This window comes from Musca autumnalis, unplaced genomic scaffold (genome assembly GCF_047663935.1).
Source record: "Musca autumnalis isolate F117 unplaced genomic scaffold, ASM4766393v1 scaffold_3, whole genome shotgun sequence".
Classification (NCBI taxonomy): domain Eukaryota; kingdom Metazoa; phylum Arthropoda; class Insecta; order Diptera; family Muscidae; genus Musca; species Musca autumnalis.
Window position 1 is genome coordinate 155,680,853 of NW_027411866.1, and position 14,210 is coordinate 155,695,062.

Here is a 14,210-nt window from a genome sequence, read left to right on the forward strand (position 1 = left end):
AATTCGCTCTCTTTTAGTTTACAAGTTTGTTATCGAACAGCTTTTTGTAAAAATTTTTACAAATTTGTAAAAACTTTTGGGTTATCGTACAGACCTTATGTGTTAGTAAATCAGAGTTGTATTTGAAGACAAACTGTCTTGTGTAAACGTCTAATAAAGAGCTATAACTTTTGTGTTTACTGTAAGAAATAAACGTAAACATATACTCGTATAAAAGTTAACATCACATTTTTCGATTTTTGTCCACTGCGGCAACACTGTGCGTCGGGTTAGTAACCCCGCCCTAGAAAAAACAGTCTACTATGAAAAAACGAAAGAAGAGAAAACAAGTAAAAAAGTATCGGTCGGCTTTGCCGACAGAGATATACCCTCAGACTATGTGAATTGAAACCTTTATCTACGAACAGATCGAATTTTGTTAGGGTATTTTCATAATTTTGTAGCCCTATTGGAACTTGAACTTGTCGACAAAAATGTGCATTAGTAGGATTAAAGTTCAAAAGTGTTGCGGAGAAGGTACTTAAAGGAATGGACCGACATAGTCATATCTGTTTGATAGATATGGCGCCCACTAGTCATTTCAGTGGGTTATCGTATAACTTTTAGACCTGTATGCCAGGAAGCATGGACTTGCCCACGGAAAACAGAATATCGCTATAAACAGGAACACAATGAACAGCATCGCTATACGTTTCCAAAGGATATTCGAACAGACACTAAACTGCACTTAGACACAAATGTTGAACTTTTGTGGGGGAGGTACCCCAGGGAGAGAACCAATATGGGCCATTTCAGAAGTTTAACTAAATTTAGACAAAGTATTAGGAGATCCAAAGTTTGGACCAACTTGGTTGCCCGTTCAAGAGATATCTTGCATACCATTTTAGTGACATTTGTTTAATGTTGGGGGGAAGTTCGAGAGTTATTGTGCTCTCCAGCCACTACATATGGTCCCACAGGAATTTTTTTACACCTTTCGGGCTGTTTTATCAAGAAGTATGGACTTGTCCGTGAAAAAATCTTTTACCGTCGTAATTGAGGCAGCGAATGCAAGTTGCTTCAACAAAAATGAGAACGATTCGAGAGCAGGTCTCAAAGTGAACTTATCCGAAAATTTGTGTGGGTACCCGAAGGAGTGGACAAATATAGTCCATATTCAAACCTGATCGTGCGCACAATTTTTCCGAACATTTTTGAACTTTTGTGGGGGAGGAACCTGAAGGAGTGGACAGATATGGCTTATGTTCAAACTTAAACTAAGTTTGGACAAAATATTACCAAGCCAAATTTTGGACCGAATCGGTTGATTACTTCGAGAGTTATCTTGCGCTCCATCCTCTACACACGATATCATAGGGGTTTCCTTGCACCTTTTAGGCTATTTTCTCAGGAAGTATGGACTTGCCCCTGATGAAACTTGTACCATGGTATGGGGGGCAGTGAATACAAGTTGTTACAATTAAATTCGATGAGCATGGTAGAATAAGAAAAGGTAGCAGCATACACAGCTGACTGAACTGTGTTGTAACGTTAGTGTCAAATTTCATATGACATTTTATACATTTATTTCTATTTCGATGTACATTAGGGACATATATTTTTTGAGAAAAAAATATATCATTCGGAAAAAACCATTTCCCAGAAAGACTTCTTCATATCAATGATATGTAACCTCCTCCAAGTTCGAACGATAAGCCGCGCAGTAAATCACCGCTTGTAGAGGCGATACAACGTTTGTTAATATGTGAGGTATTTTGTTAAAATTTAAAAAAATAAAGCCCTAATAAACATGTGCTTCTTTGTTTTCTAAAACAAAACATTGAAACAGCTTCTCCTTTTTCTATGAATTCAAGCGACCCCAAACTTTTCTGCAAGAATTCTACTTTCTGCGAGAATTTGTGCATTTAGTGGAATGATGTGGAAACATAAAAATTGAAAATGTAACGAATTTTCATTTATGTTTTCCAAAATATTCAACCAAATGTGAAAAATTATTAGTTTTTTAAATTCCAATAATTTATAGACATTTCCTTGTTTTGTTTACAAATACAACTGGCAGTAATGTTACAAACAAAAACAAATTCCTTTGTGGTTGTTGTTCGAGTTGTATTTGTTGTAGTATTAACTTTACCTTGTATTTGTTCTACCATGTTCGATGAGGCACATTTTGCCCGTATAAAAGTGTATATACCCTCGCTAGCATAAATGCTGAGAGTATAAACAAATCCCTCTAAAGTTGACGACCCCGCAAACGTTTTAAGTACCATGTTCTACCAATCTGCAAATTGGGGGAGGTGGTAAGTTTTTTGGGTGCAATTTATTGGTGGGGTGGGGCATGTTTTTTTGCGGGTGGGGTAAGTCTCTGTTTGGTGGTGGGGTGGGCATGTTGCCCCACTCAACTTGCTCGAATTCGAGAAGAGTTTCACTCACATCAAAGAGTGAAACATCAAACTGATGGCTTTGGTACAGGTACATCCTCCTGTAGAGAGCAGCAAGGTAATTTGGTAACTGATGTAGATAGTGTGCTCAGGATATGGAAAGAACACTTTTCAAAACTGTTGTTATCCAATACTAGCGCAGACGACGAAGATACCACAGATCCTATCCCAGATCTGTTCGCGTTCACAAAATTGGACGATGCGCGCAAAAGCTGCAAAAGTTATAGCGGTGTTTATTCTCATATAAAGAAAAAATATGTAAAACTATCTTATTTGTTATGAGAAAATGTATATGCATAACAGCATATGCGTTAACAGCATTCCATATCTATTCGAAAATATTTAAATAGTTATTAAATTTAGTATTATTTTCGCGGAAAATCAATAAATAATAAAAAAAATTGAAGTAAATCCAAATTATCCTGTCCCAGAGTCCGTACAAACGCTCAAAAAATAAATTAAAAAATATATGCGGAATCTAGACAATGCGTAGAAAAATATGGCACCAAATTTATAGAGATTGGGTACATAAATTGCATATTATAGCAACAACAAAAGAGAAAAACTTATTGTTGGAAAATATTGTTGCAAATATATTTTTTGGTTTGATTCGAACAATTAGAAAAAAATATTTGGGATTTCTCCAACTATTTCGCAAAAATCCCATACAATAACACTGTGAAACAAAAGTGGACAAAATTTTTTTGCAGGATTTCTGATGCACAAATTCGGTTTTGTGGGAGTCCATAGAAGACGAAAATACCTTTGGTTTCTTTGGGTCACTTCGGGTTTTGATTTTATAACGGTAAATGTAGTGAAAAATGGGTTTTCTTGGATTTTCAAATTTAAACGGACATTACTTCTTTTTTCCACAACCGATTTGCACACACTGTTTTTATACCCTCCACCATAGTATGGAGGGTATATTAAGTTTGTTTTTCCGTTTGTAACGCATTGAAATACTCATTTGCGACCCTATAAAGTATATATATTCTTGATCAGGGTAAAATTCTAAGTCGATCTGAGCACGTCCGTCCGTCCGTCCGTCCGTCTGTGGTAATCACTCTAGCATCCACAAAAATGGAGATAGGACGCTGAAATTTTGGGAAAATGCGTCTTTTGTTTGCAGGCAGGTCAAGTTCGATGATGGGCTATATCGGTCCACGTTTTGGTATAGCCCCCATATAACGGTACCCCCCGATTTACGGTATTTTGACGTTTTTAGGTACATTTTCAGACCGATTTAGCTATAATTTGACATTTAGGGTTCTTAAGTATCAATAAACTTATATAACGAAAGTTGTGGACATAGGTCCACGTTTTGGTATAGCCCCCATATAACGGTACCCCCCGATTTGCGGTATTTTGACGTTTTTAGCTACATTTTTAGACCGATTTAGCTATAATTTGACATTAAGGGTTCTTAAGTATCAATAAACTTATATAAAGAAAGTTGTGGACATAGGTCCACGTTTTGGTATAGCCCCCATATAACGGTACCCTCCGATATACGGTATTTTGACGTTTTTAGCTACATTATCAGACCGATGTAGCTATAATTTGACATTTAGGGTTCTTAAGTGTTAATAAACTTATATATTAGAAGTTGTGGACATAGGTCCACGTTTTGGTGTAGCCCCCATATAACGGTACCCCCCGATTTACGGTATTTTGACGTTTTTTGCTACATTTTCAGACCGATGTAGCTATAATTTGACATTTAGGGTTCTTAAATATCAATAAACTTATATAACAAAAGTTGTGGACATAGGTCCACGTTTTGGTATAGCCCCCATATAACGGTACCCCCCGATTTACGGTATTTTGACGTTTTTATCTACATTTTCAGACCGATTTAGCTATAATTTGACATTTGAAGTTCTTAAATGTCAATAAACTTATGTGACAAAACTTGTGGACATAGGTCCACGCTTTGGTATAGCCCCCATATAACGGTACCCCCCGATTTACGGTATTTTGACGTTTTTAGCTACATTTGACATTTAGGGTTCTTAAATGTCAATAAACTTATATAACTAGTGGACATAGGTCCATGTTTTGGAATAGCCCCCATTCAAGTATTTTGAGAATTTTACCAACAAATTTTAACCGAATTATCTGTAATTTGAACATTTGACATTTGAAATTCTTAGTGGTCACCACACCTCTCCACCAAAAATTGTCAAGAAAGCCCCCATATAACGGTACCTCCCGATTTTCAGTAATTTGATGATTTTAGCTACAATATTAAACCGAACTAGCAGTAATTTGACATTTGAAGTTCTTAGTGGTCACAACACCTCTCCATCAAAAATTGTCAACATAGGTCCATGTTCGGATACAGCTCCCATGTAACGGTACCTCTCAATTTTCAGTAATTTGGCAATTTTAGCTACAATTTTTAACAGGACTAACTGTAATTTGACATTTGAAGGTTGTAGTGTTCACCACACATCTGCATCAACAATTTTCAACATAGCCTGAATATAACGATACTTCCCGATTTTCGGTACTTTGAGGATTTTACTTAAAATGTTTAACCGAACGTAGGTCCATGTCTTTGTATAGCCCCAAAACAAACCTCCCGATTTTCCGTACCTTAGCTTAATTTTTTGGACGAACTTTCTGTAATTTGAAATTTAAAAGTCAAAAAAAATTGTTCATTTATGTTCATATTTTCGTATAGCCCAGATACCTCCGAACTAGCTGTTAATGACATTTGAAGTTCCCACGTTATGTACCGATTTTAGATATTTTGAGGATTCTAGCTAAATTTTTTAACCGAATTAGGAGTTATTTGACATTAAAGGCTCCCATCAAAAACTGTCAACATAGGCCCATGTTTTATTATAACCCCTACATAACAGTACCTCCCAATTTCTAGCCCACCAAAAATTGTCAACAATTAGATATAGGCACCATAAAAAAGGGCCTCCCGAATGAAGCACTTTATGTACATTATCTGACATTTTAAAGTACTCACTTAAAGTTGGGGACAGGAATGAATATTTTATGGTGGAGGGTATGAAAAGTTCGGCCCGGCCGAACTTAATGCCTTTTTACTTGTTCATAATAAAACGGAGAGTAATGCCTTTCGAACAAGCCATAGATTTTTAAAATCGGTTAACAAATGGCTAAGTAATAGTGGTTTAAGTGTGACAAAAACGCATTAAAAAACAGTAAAATGTTTTTCCTTGTGCTCTAGGCTGCGTAACCCTGCGTTTACAAATGACAGGACAGTTGACTTCATGTATTGGTTGTCAAAATCCCAAAACTTGCCTTTGTGACGTAGGCGTCCAGACAACTGCAAAAACAGTTGTAAAATTTTGAATGAAAATCATCGACATCTTTTTGTTTTCCATTCACATATTTGGTTTTTGTTCATGTTGTTTTGTTTTCAACACATTTCAATTATTATCTCACTTATTTTTACAAAAATGCCAAAAATTTGTCTTCCTTACTGTCTGTGAAAAAATGATGGACAGCTGGTAGCCAAACGACAAATGTATGTTTGTGTTAGTAAATCAGAGTTGTATTTGAAGACAAACTGTCTAGTGTAAACGCCTAGTAAACGACACCTAACAGTACAATTATTTACTGTTTACAAGTAGGAAATTTAGTTGGCTTTCCAAAATGGGAAAAACCAACGAAATCGGTTGAAAAATGAATGCGTTATGGCATTTTTTGGGTTTCAAGTTTTTGGTTTTTTTCATATTTTACTTTATAAACGATGGGTATCTTAGCATGTATGATTCTAATTGTGATTATCCTGCTTAACAATTACGCACAAGGTATCAATGTTTTATAAAGGAAAATATGAAAAAAACCAAAAAGTTGAAACACAAAAAATGCCATAACGCATTCATTTTTCAACGGATTTTGTTGTTTTTTCCCATTTTGGAAAGCCAACTAAATTTTCTACTTGTTAACAGTAAATAATTGTACGGTTAGGTGACGTTTACGCAGCCTAGAGCACAAGGAAAAACATTTTACTGTTTTTTAATGCGTTTTTGTCACACTTAAACCACTATTACTTAGCCATTTGTTAACCGATTTTAAAACTCTATGGCTTGTGCGAAAGGCATTACTCTCCCCTTTAAAATGATAAATAGTGCGTGCAAATCGGTTGTGGAAAAAAGAAGTAATGTCCGTTTAAAGTTGAAAATCCAAGAAAGCCCATTTTTCACTACATTTACCGTTATAAAATGAAAAACCGAAGTGACCCAAAGAAACCAAAGGTATGTTCGTCTTCTGTGGACTCCCACAAAACCGAATTTATGCATTAGAACCCCTGCAAATTTTCACTGTAGCACAGTGTAATTAATGTGTACTGCTAAAACTTCATCAAGAAATATGGTTTAGCATCGTGAAAGCTTATTTGCTTATGGGGTTTCTACACGGTATGTTTTATACATAACGACTGTCACTTTTTACAAATCAGAATTTTGTACACATGGTGTGAACCATACAGAAATTTCAATGCATGAAAGTGTTATGTGCATACACGTGTATATTTTTCGAATAGAACGCGCTCTATTCTCGTCTGTAAAACCAATGGTAAAGAGCTGTTTTGTTTGTACGCGATATACATAAACAAAACAACAGAAAACGAATGAAAAATAAAATTTTGCCCTGCAGAAGGAATTACATATGGGCGAAAAAAGTGACAGTTGCTATGCATGAATATGTAAAATACAGACCGTGTAAAAACCACATTGCTGTGATAACTTATAATGATAGGAAATTAAGAGTAATATTGAAATTGCAATCATTCAAAAAATGTGGAAATTAAAAAGCCAATTATTCGCGAATATTTTGGATACAGCGAATCAATCTCTTTTAATATTTATGCATATTTCGATGTTTCAAAGTGCCGCCAGTTGCATCACACAATGCAAAAAACCTTAAAATGGGTAAAAATCGCGCAATTTGCATACGATATTGATGCGCATCCGGTTTCAGTAGCACCCATAAAAAATACGTCTATGTACACATATTTCAAATAGATTCTTCAAGAACCGCGGATGTGCCTCCACATTCTATTTTTGGTAAAAAACCCATATTACTCGCGAATCTCTGTAATTTATGACACGCGTTTTCGCACATATTATAATCGCGTATAAAGGATTCCATTTATTTAAAAAATGTTAAAGAAAATCGCGGTTTAATACGCCGATTTGTCAAAATAAATTGTTGTCGATTTTCGTATTTCCAAGGTATCTATATCCGCGGTTTTAGTGGATGGATTCGATCGCGGAAGGTCTCATTAGATCCGTCGCGTAAAAAAAACTAAATTCACGAGGGGTACAAAGGAAATTGAATGTCACTTCTAAATTTTAAACGCAAAAAATAGTTTTTTTTTTTTAAAAATTCACGCATCAAATATTGGCCTTTAGACTCCAATTACTAGGATGCTGTAAGGAGCACACTCATGAGATATGCATTAAACGACGTAAAATCACGAGTTCTATAATCCTATTATGAGTTTTGAATATTATCTTGTTGCGCGTCCGAATTATTAAAAAAATTCAAAAAACCCCGAAATTCCGGCATCAATTTTAGGTGGATGCAGTGGATATATCGAAAAAGGATACACTAGTATCATATTGCCCATGAAGTATTCTTTGAGTCTTTCTTTAGGGATATGTCTATAAAATGTAAGGTTAAGCCAGAAACCGGAAGGGAGCATAAAAAAACTTGTTGGCTTCAACCCATTTTTACCTATTTTTCTACATTTGATGCCAACACAGCTTCCACGAAAATTAATTTTAATGGTCGACATTATGGGATCACTCCTAAAACACTTCATTTTAAAAATGTCGGTCATACTATATATAATATGTTAACAGTTCGCGAATTCTGAATGGGTGAAACTCAGATTCATCGATTGTAAAACATTTTTGGTTTTTGCCATATGTAGTCCATATTAGGTCTGTTCGTTTACTCAATAATTTGTACAAATTTGTACAAGTCCAGCAACTTCTTGTAATCGACTAAGGTCTTTCACATTGTACTGTAGAGTAAATGAACAACATCCAGTAACAATTTGTACAAATTGTAAGTAAACAAACACACATATTCTAACGTGATCTTTATGCCGTAGAAATATTACGATGTGCAAAGAAATATTACCAAATCGGTAAGTCCCTTCGAGAGTGCGGGAGGTACCCTAGGGAGTGGGCCGATATGGCCCATCTTGGAAATAAAAATGGCGGAAATGTATATGCTTTTGTTGACATTTTGCACAAATACTTCATAGAAATGTAAAGGAGAAAAAGCAATTGCAATTGCTAAAGACACAAATTCTCTGTTCCAGAACCTGCAAGAATCTACAAATTTTTACTACGATAACAATTTGTTATACCCTTCACCATAATATGGAGGGTATAATTAATGTTCTGTTCCAGAACCTGCAAGAAGCTACTATTTGTTACTACTATAACATTTTGTCCTTTATGTTATCGGAAAAAATAGAAAAATAGTAGATTCTTGCAGTACTGGAACAGATCATAAATTTGTCATTCCGTTTGTAACACATCGAAATATTCATCGGATACCCTATAAAGTATATATGTATATATTCTTGATCAGGGTAAAATTCTAAGTCGATATAACCATGTCCGTCTGTTGAAATCAAGATAAAGCTCGCAATTTTTAAGATAAAGATTTGTAATCATGATGATGAGATTTAATTTGACGTATACTCAAAGGAATTGACAGTTGAAATCGAGTGGATTTCGTAAATGTAAACCTAGCATTACAGTACATTTGCATTTAAGAAATCGAGTGGATTTCAACTGCCAATTCCTTTGTGTATACGTCATATGAAATCACATATGAAATCCATTGGATTTCATTTGACGTTTAAGCAATGGAATTGACAGTTGAAATCGAGTGGATTTCGTAAATGTGAACCTATTATTAGGATGTTTGATATTGCAAATGGGCTATATTGATATAGCCCCCATAGAATGGTAACACCCAATTTTCGGTATTTTGAAGGTTTTAGCCTCATTGTCTAACCGAAATGGCTGAAATTTGGTACCTAGTCTTCGTTAGAGGTATAAAACTTTACCCAAGAAATATGTCGGTATAGGTCCACGCATGGTTTAATAAGAAAGGTTAGCCACAGCTTTATGTCAATTTAAATTTTTTCATTCGAGTATTCTTAAAACTTCAAAACAATATACACAAACTGTGTATGTGTGTGTTTTGTTTGAATAATATGTCAAACAGTTTTAAAAACAATCGAATTCAATGATTTTTAAAATTATTTTTATTTTAAAATTGTTATATTGAAACAAACATTTTATCATACCCACAACTTGATTATGCGGAGAAACATTGGTCATTCATTCATTTTTCGCGATTTTTATAAAATGCTCAAAATTGGTGTTGTAAACAAACCCACTTGTTGCTTAATTTTGAAGTTTTAGGAATTCAGGAAAAGCAAGGGTTCTATAGATTTTTTTCATTTAAATCTACCTCTTTACTTATACCATGGGTCCACGCCTTCATATAGCCCCCATAGAACGGTACCTCCCGATTTTCGGTATATTGAAGGTTGTGCCCACAATAATCCAACGAAATGGCTGAAAGTTAGTATTTAGTCTTCGTTGGGAATACAAAACTTTCCTTCAGAAACTTGTCGGTACAGGTCCACGTCTTAGTATAGCCAATATATCGGAACCTTCTTATTTCCGTGATTTTGAAGGTTGTGGCCTCAATATTCCACCGAAATTTGGTATTTGGTCTTCATTTGGGGTATTAAACGTTGCGTATGAAATTCGTCGGTATAGGTCCACGCCTTAGTATGACCCCCCATAGAACGGTACCTCCCTATTCCGGTATTTTGAAGGTTGTGGACTTAATATTCCACTGAAATGGCTGATATTTGGTATATGGTTTTCATTTGCGGTATTAAACGTTCCATTTGAAATTTGTCGGTATAGGTCCACGTCTTCATATAGCCCCCATATAACGGTACCACCCGATTTTCGGTATTGTGAAGGTTTTAGCCTAATTATCACACCAACATGGCTGCTTACTTATCCGGGCCATGCACAGTGGGCATGCAGGACAGCATTTGTAATAGTATTAGTAAATTTTGAAGTTTTTGTCAATGTATGTGTGAGTATTTTATGCAGGATAGAAATCAAAACAATTTTGATTTTGGAAATGAAACCCTTTCAATCCGATTAATTTTGTTTATTTTTACAAACAGTTTTTGAAAATAACAAATATTGTTTGTGACGAAATCATGGCAGAACTACCAGGTAGTGGTATCACACCATCTGATCGAATATGAAAAGTCAAATCCCTTTATAAAAAAATTATTTTTGTTGTAATTTCCACAACAACATAAGGAAAGTTTTGACATAACATATTCAACATTTTACGATGCCACTACCTGGGTAATTGTGCCATGGACGAAATTAAAAAAATTTAAAAACTTCAACTAATAGTAAGTTTACATTTACGAAATCCACTCGATTTCAACTGTCAATTCCATTGATTAAACATCAAATGAAATCCATTGGATTTCAGATGAGTTTTCATTTGACGTATACGTAAAGGAATTGACAGTTGAAACCTAGTGGATTTCGTAAATGTAAACCAAGCATAAAAGTCCTGTTTTGGATGAAATTTTTTTAATTTTTGGAATATGGATTGAAGCATGGCAGAATAAGAAGGTAATCTCATTAGAAAAACCCGTCCTTGAGCTGCCAAATACAACACTGCTTCGAAACAATATGAACGTTTTTGTTGTTATTGTATGTCAATTACAACAAAAACAACACACTGTTTGTTTACGTTTGTGTATATAAATTGTTGGAACAGAATAAAAATACAGTCGGACCTCGATTATCCGTGATGGTCGGGACCGGAGGCATTACGGATAATCGATTTTCCCGGATAATGGAGGCAATTCTTTTGTGCAGTTTTTGAACATATTTTTAAGTAAAAATGGCATAATATTGTACAATAATATGAAAATCTGCCATTTTTATTAAATTTGTTGCGGTAATCCACCAAATTTTAGAAGGATACATAACATCATCAACATCTGATTCATCTGAATTGACTTTGTCCCATGGTTTTTGCGATACCATAAATACACAAATTGTGTAATATGGGAGAATTTCCAGTTTTCGTTTGTTTGTCTATTGTTTTCTTAATCAAATTAATTGGAAAGTGTGTTTTTACTCCCGGATAATGAAGTTTATAACGAAAAATAGAAGAAATGGAAAAAGTCCAACATTTCATTTCTATCACGGATAATGGAGGTTCCCGGATAATCGATTCACGGATAATCGAGGTTCAACTGTATATACATATATCTTTCAATATTTTCGTGTTTTTAAGAAAAATTTTACAAAAAATGTTGAGCAGTGTGCACAAATGAAACGGACTAGCGGTCAATGTGAAAACTCGCTAAAATAAGTGTGTATTTATGTAGAAGCAGATCGAAATTGTTTTTCTGTTTCTCAGAAGTAGACTGGAATATCTTTGTATTACTGCAGATTTGAAACAAAGCTAGACCACTGGTCTCTATATAAAAGATAAGAATAAACAAATCAAGTGTTTGCTTGCCAGCAGCAGTTTTTGTTCATCCTGATGAATCCTCCGCCTTCGCGCCGATTTGAATTGGCTAAGATCTTTACTAAACGTATCTGGTGACAATATGAGGAACCAGAATACGGCCCATGGAAATGTGAAGAAACTAAAGATTTCTGCGACGATGAAGGAACAAAGGAAATAAAAAGGTATATTATCGCTTCATAATTCTTATAGTTTGACAAAATGCAAATATTTCTTTTACAGACGCGAGGCAGACCAATCACCAAATATGTTGTCAATGCCTGGAACATGTAGAAGAAGAAATTAGTGGAGACAGTCAATCCGGACACATATAACACCAAGCAAATTAATCTCAATATAGTACAAAAACCTCAGAGAGTCAAGTCACTATTAGAAAATGAGATTTTTCCTAAGAGCTAATGTCCGTCCCCAAAGGAAATGTTTAGTTACGAATCCTATTTAGATAGTGAAGCTAATGAACAATTGTGTTCCGATGGAATATAGTAATTAAAATATGGGTACTCATTAATGCTTAAAACGTACTTTTTATTCATTTTTGTACCTTTCTAATGTATAGAAAATTAAACTAAAATTATAAGATATATATAACTTGTTTGTGTTCTTACTGCGGAGAGTAAGATGTTTCTCCTTGTAATGTGGAGCGTTGTGATTGGGGTTGACTTCGCTGGGACTGCTCTACCATCGACTTCAAGGTTGTGCTATTTATTTGAGATGTGTAGTCTTAAAACTGCGTTGTTTCAGTTACTGCTCGTGCATTTTAGAAGAATTTTAAAGTGCTCGCCGTTGCAAAATCTTCTCTGCGTTTCAAATGCACAACAGCGAAATTATGGAATAGGATGCCTAAGAGATTCCTCAGTCTTTACGGGCAAAATGTGCACATAGAAATAATGGTTTTAGACCCCAGGTATGTTTGGACGAAATTCTTTTCAGACAATTTGGAGTCTATAACTCACCCAAAAGTTAAAAAAATGTCACTAAAATGGTACACGATATATCTCTTAAACGAAAAAAGCAAACAATTTGATCCGAACTATGGATAATATATTGTACAAATTGACTCTAACTTCTAAAATGGTCCATATCGGTCTTCTCCTTATTTTACCTCCACCACAAAAGTTCAAATTTTTTGTTGAAGTACAGTTTAGGTACGGAAGGATATTTATACCAACGCTATTCCTTGTGGAGCGATATTAAGTTTTTCGTCCATGTCCATTCTTTCTGACGTAGTGGTCCAAAAGCACTAATTTATACGTTTACCAACTGATAGTACAGGGCGCGATATCTTTCGAAAAGAAAGTGGGAAGTGTTGTTTTCCCCGGCAGCAAGAGCATGCAAAAGTTTGAAAGAAATATTACGATGTGCAATATCAAATAAACTGCATTTAAGGAAAAATTTTGCGTCGAGGTACTCGAAGGATTGAAACGATATATTCCATACACGATCTAGGTCCGAAAGAAATGCTATTTTTGGACTAAGTCTGTTGATCCGTTCGAGAGTTATCGTGCGCATCATCTAGACGGACGGCCATGGATAAATCAACTCCAAATCGTCTGAACCATTATTTCGATGAGGCACAATTTTGACCTAAGCTTATAGGCTGAGGGTATACACATTTATCTTTTATGTGTAGTTGAAGACCAGGTGCTTCAACACCTGTAAAATTATACATCTGCAACCAAATGCATGCTTAATGTCACGGAGCTAGTGCGAAATTGTTCAATGCTTGGAAAAATATTTCGAGGATCAATATTTGGACCGCATCGGCTTATCCGTTCGACAGTTATTCTCCAGCCAAATAGACGTACAGGGCTAAATTGACTTCCATCTGCCTGAAAAATTGAAATTAAAATTTTTAATTAAATTGGTTTGAAATTTAGAATGTAAATAAACCTGACATACCTGACATATTTTAACATATACATACAAAGTTTGTCAAAAACATTTTGTCAATGAAGGGACGGCAAAGTGAATACAACTCTGTGAGTTGTGAGCGTGAGGTTACCTTGTATCATTGTATCATGGGATTGAAGGAATGCTACACACTATTCAATCACACACGTAGCAGTAAATGTATGGGCCGCATTAGTCTTCGTTGGGGGTATAAAACTTTCTCCCTGAAATTTGTCGGTATAGATCCACGCCTTCATATAGCCCCCATAGAACGGTACC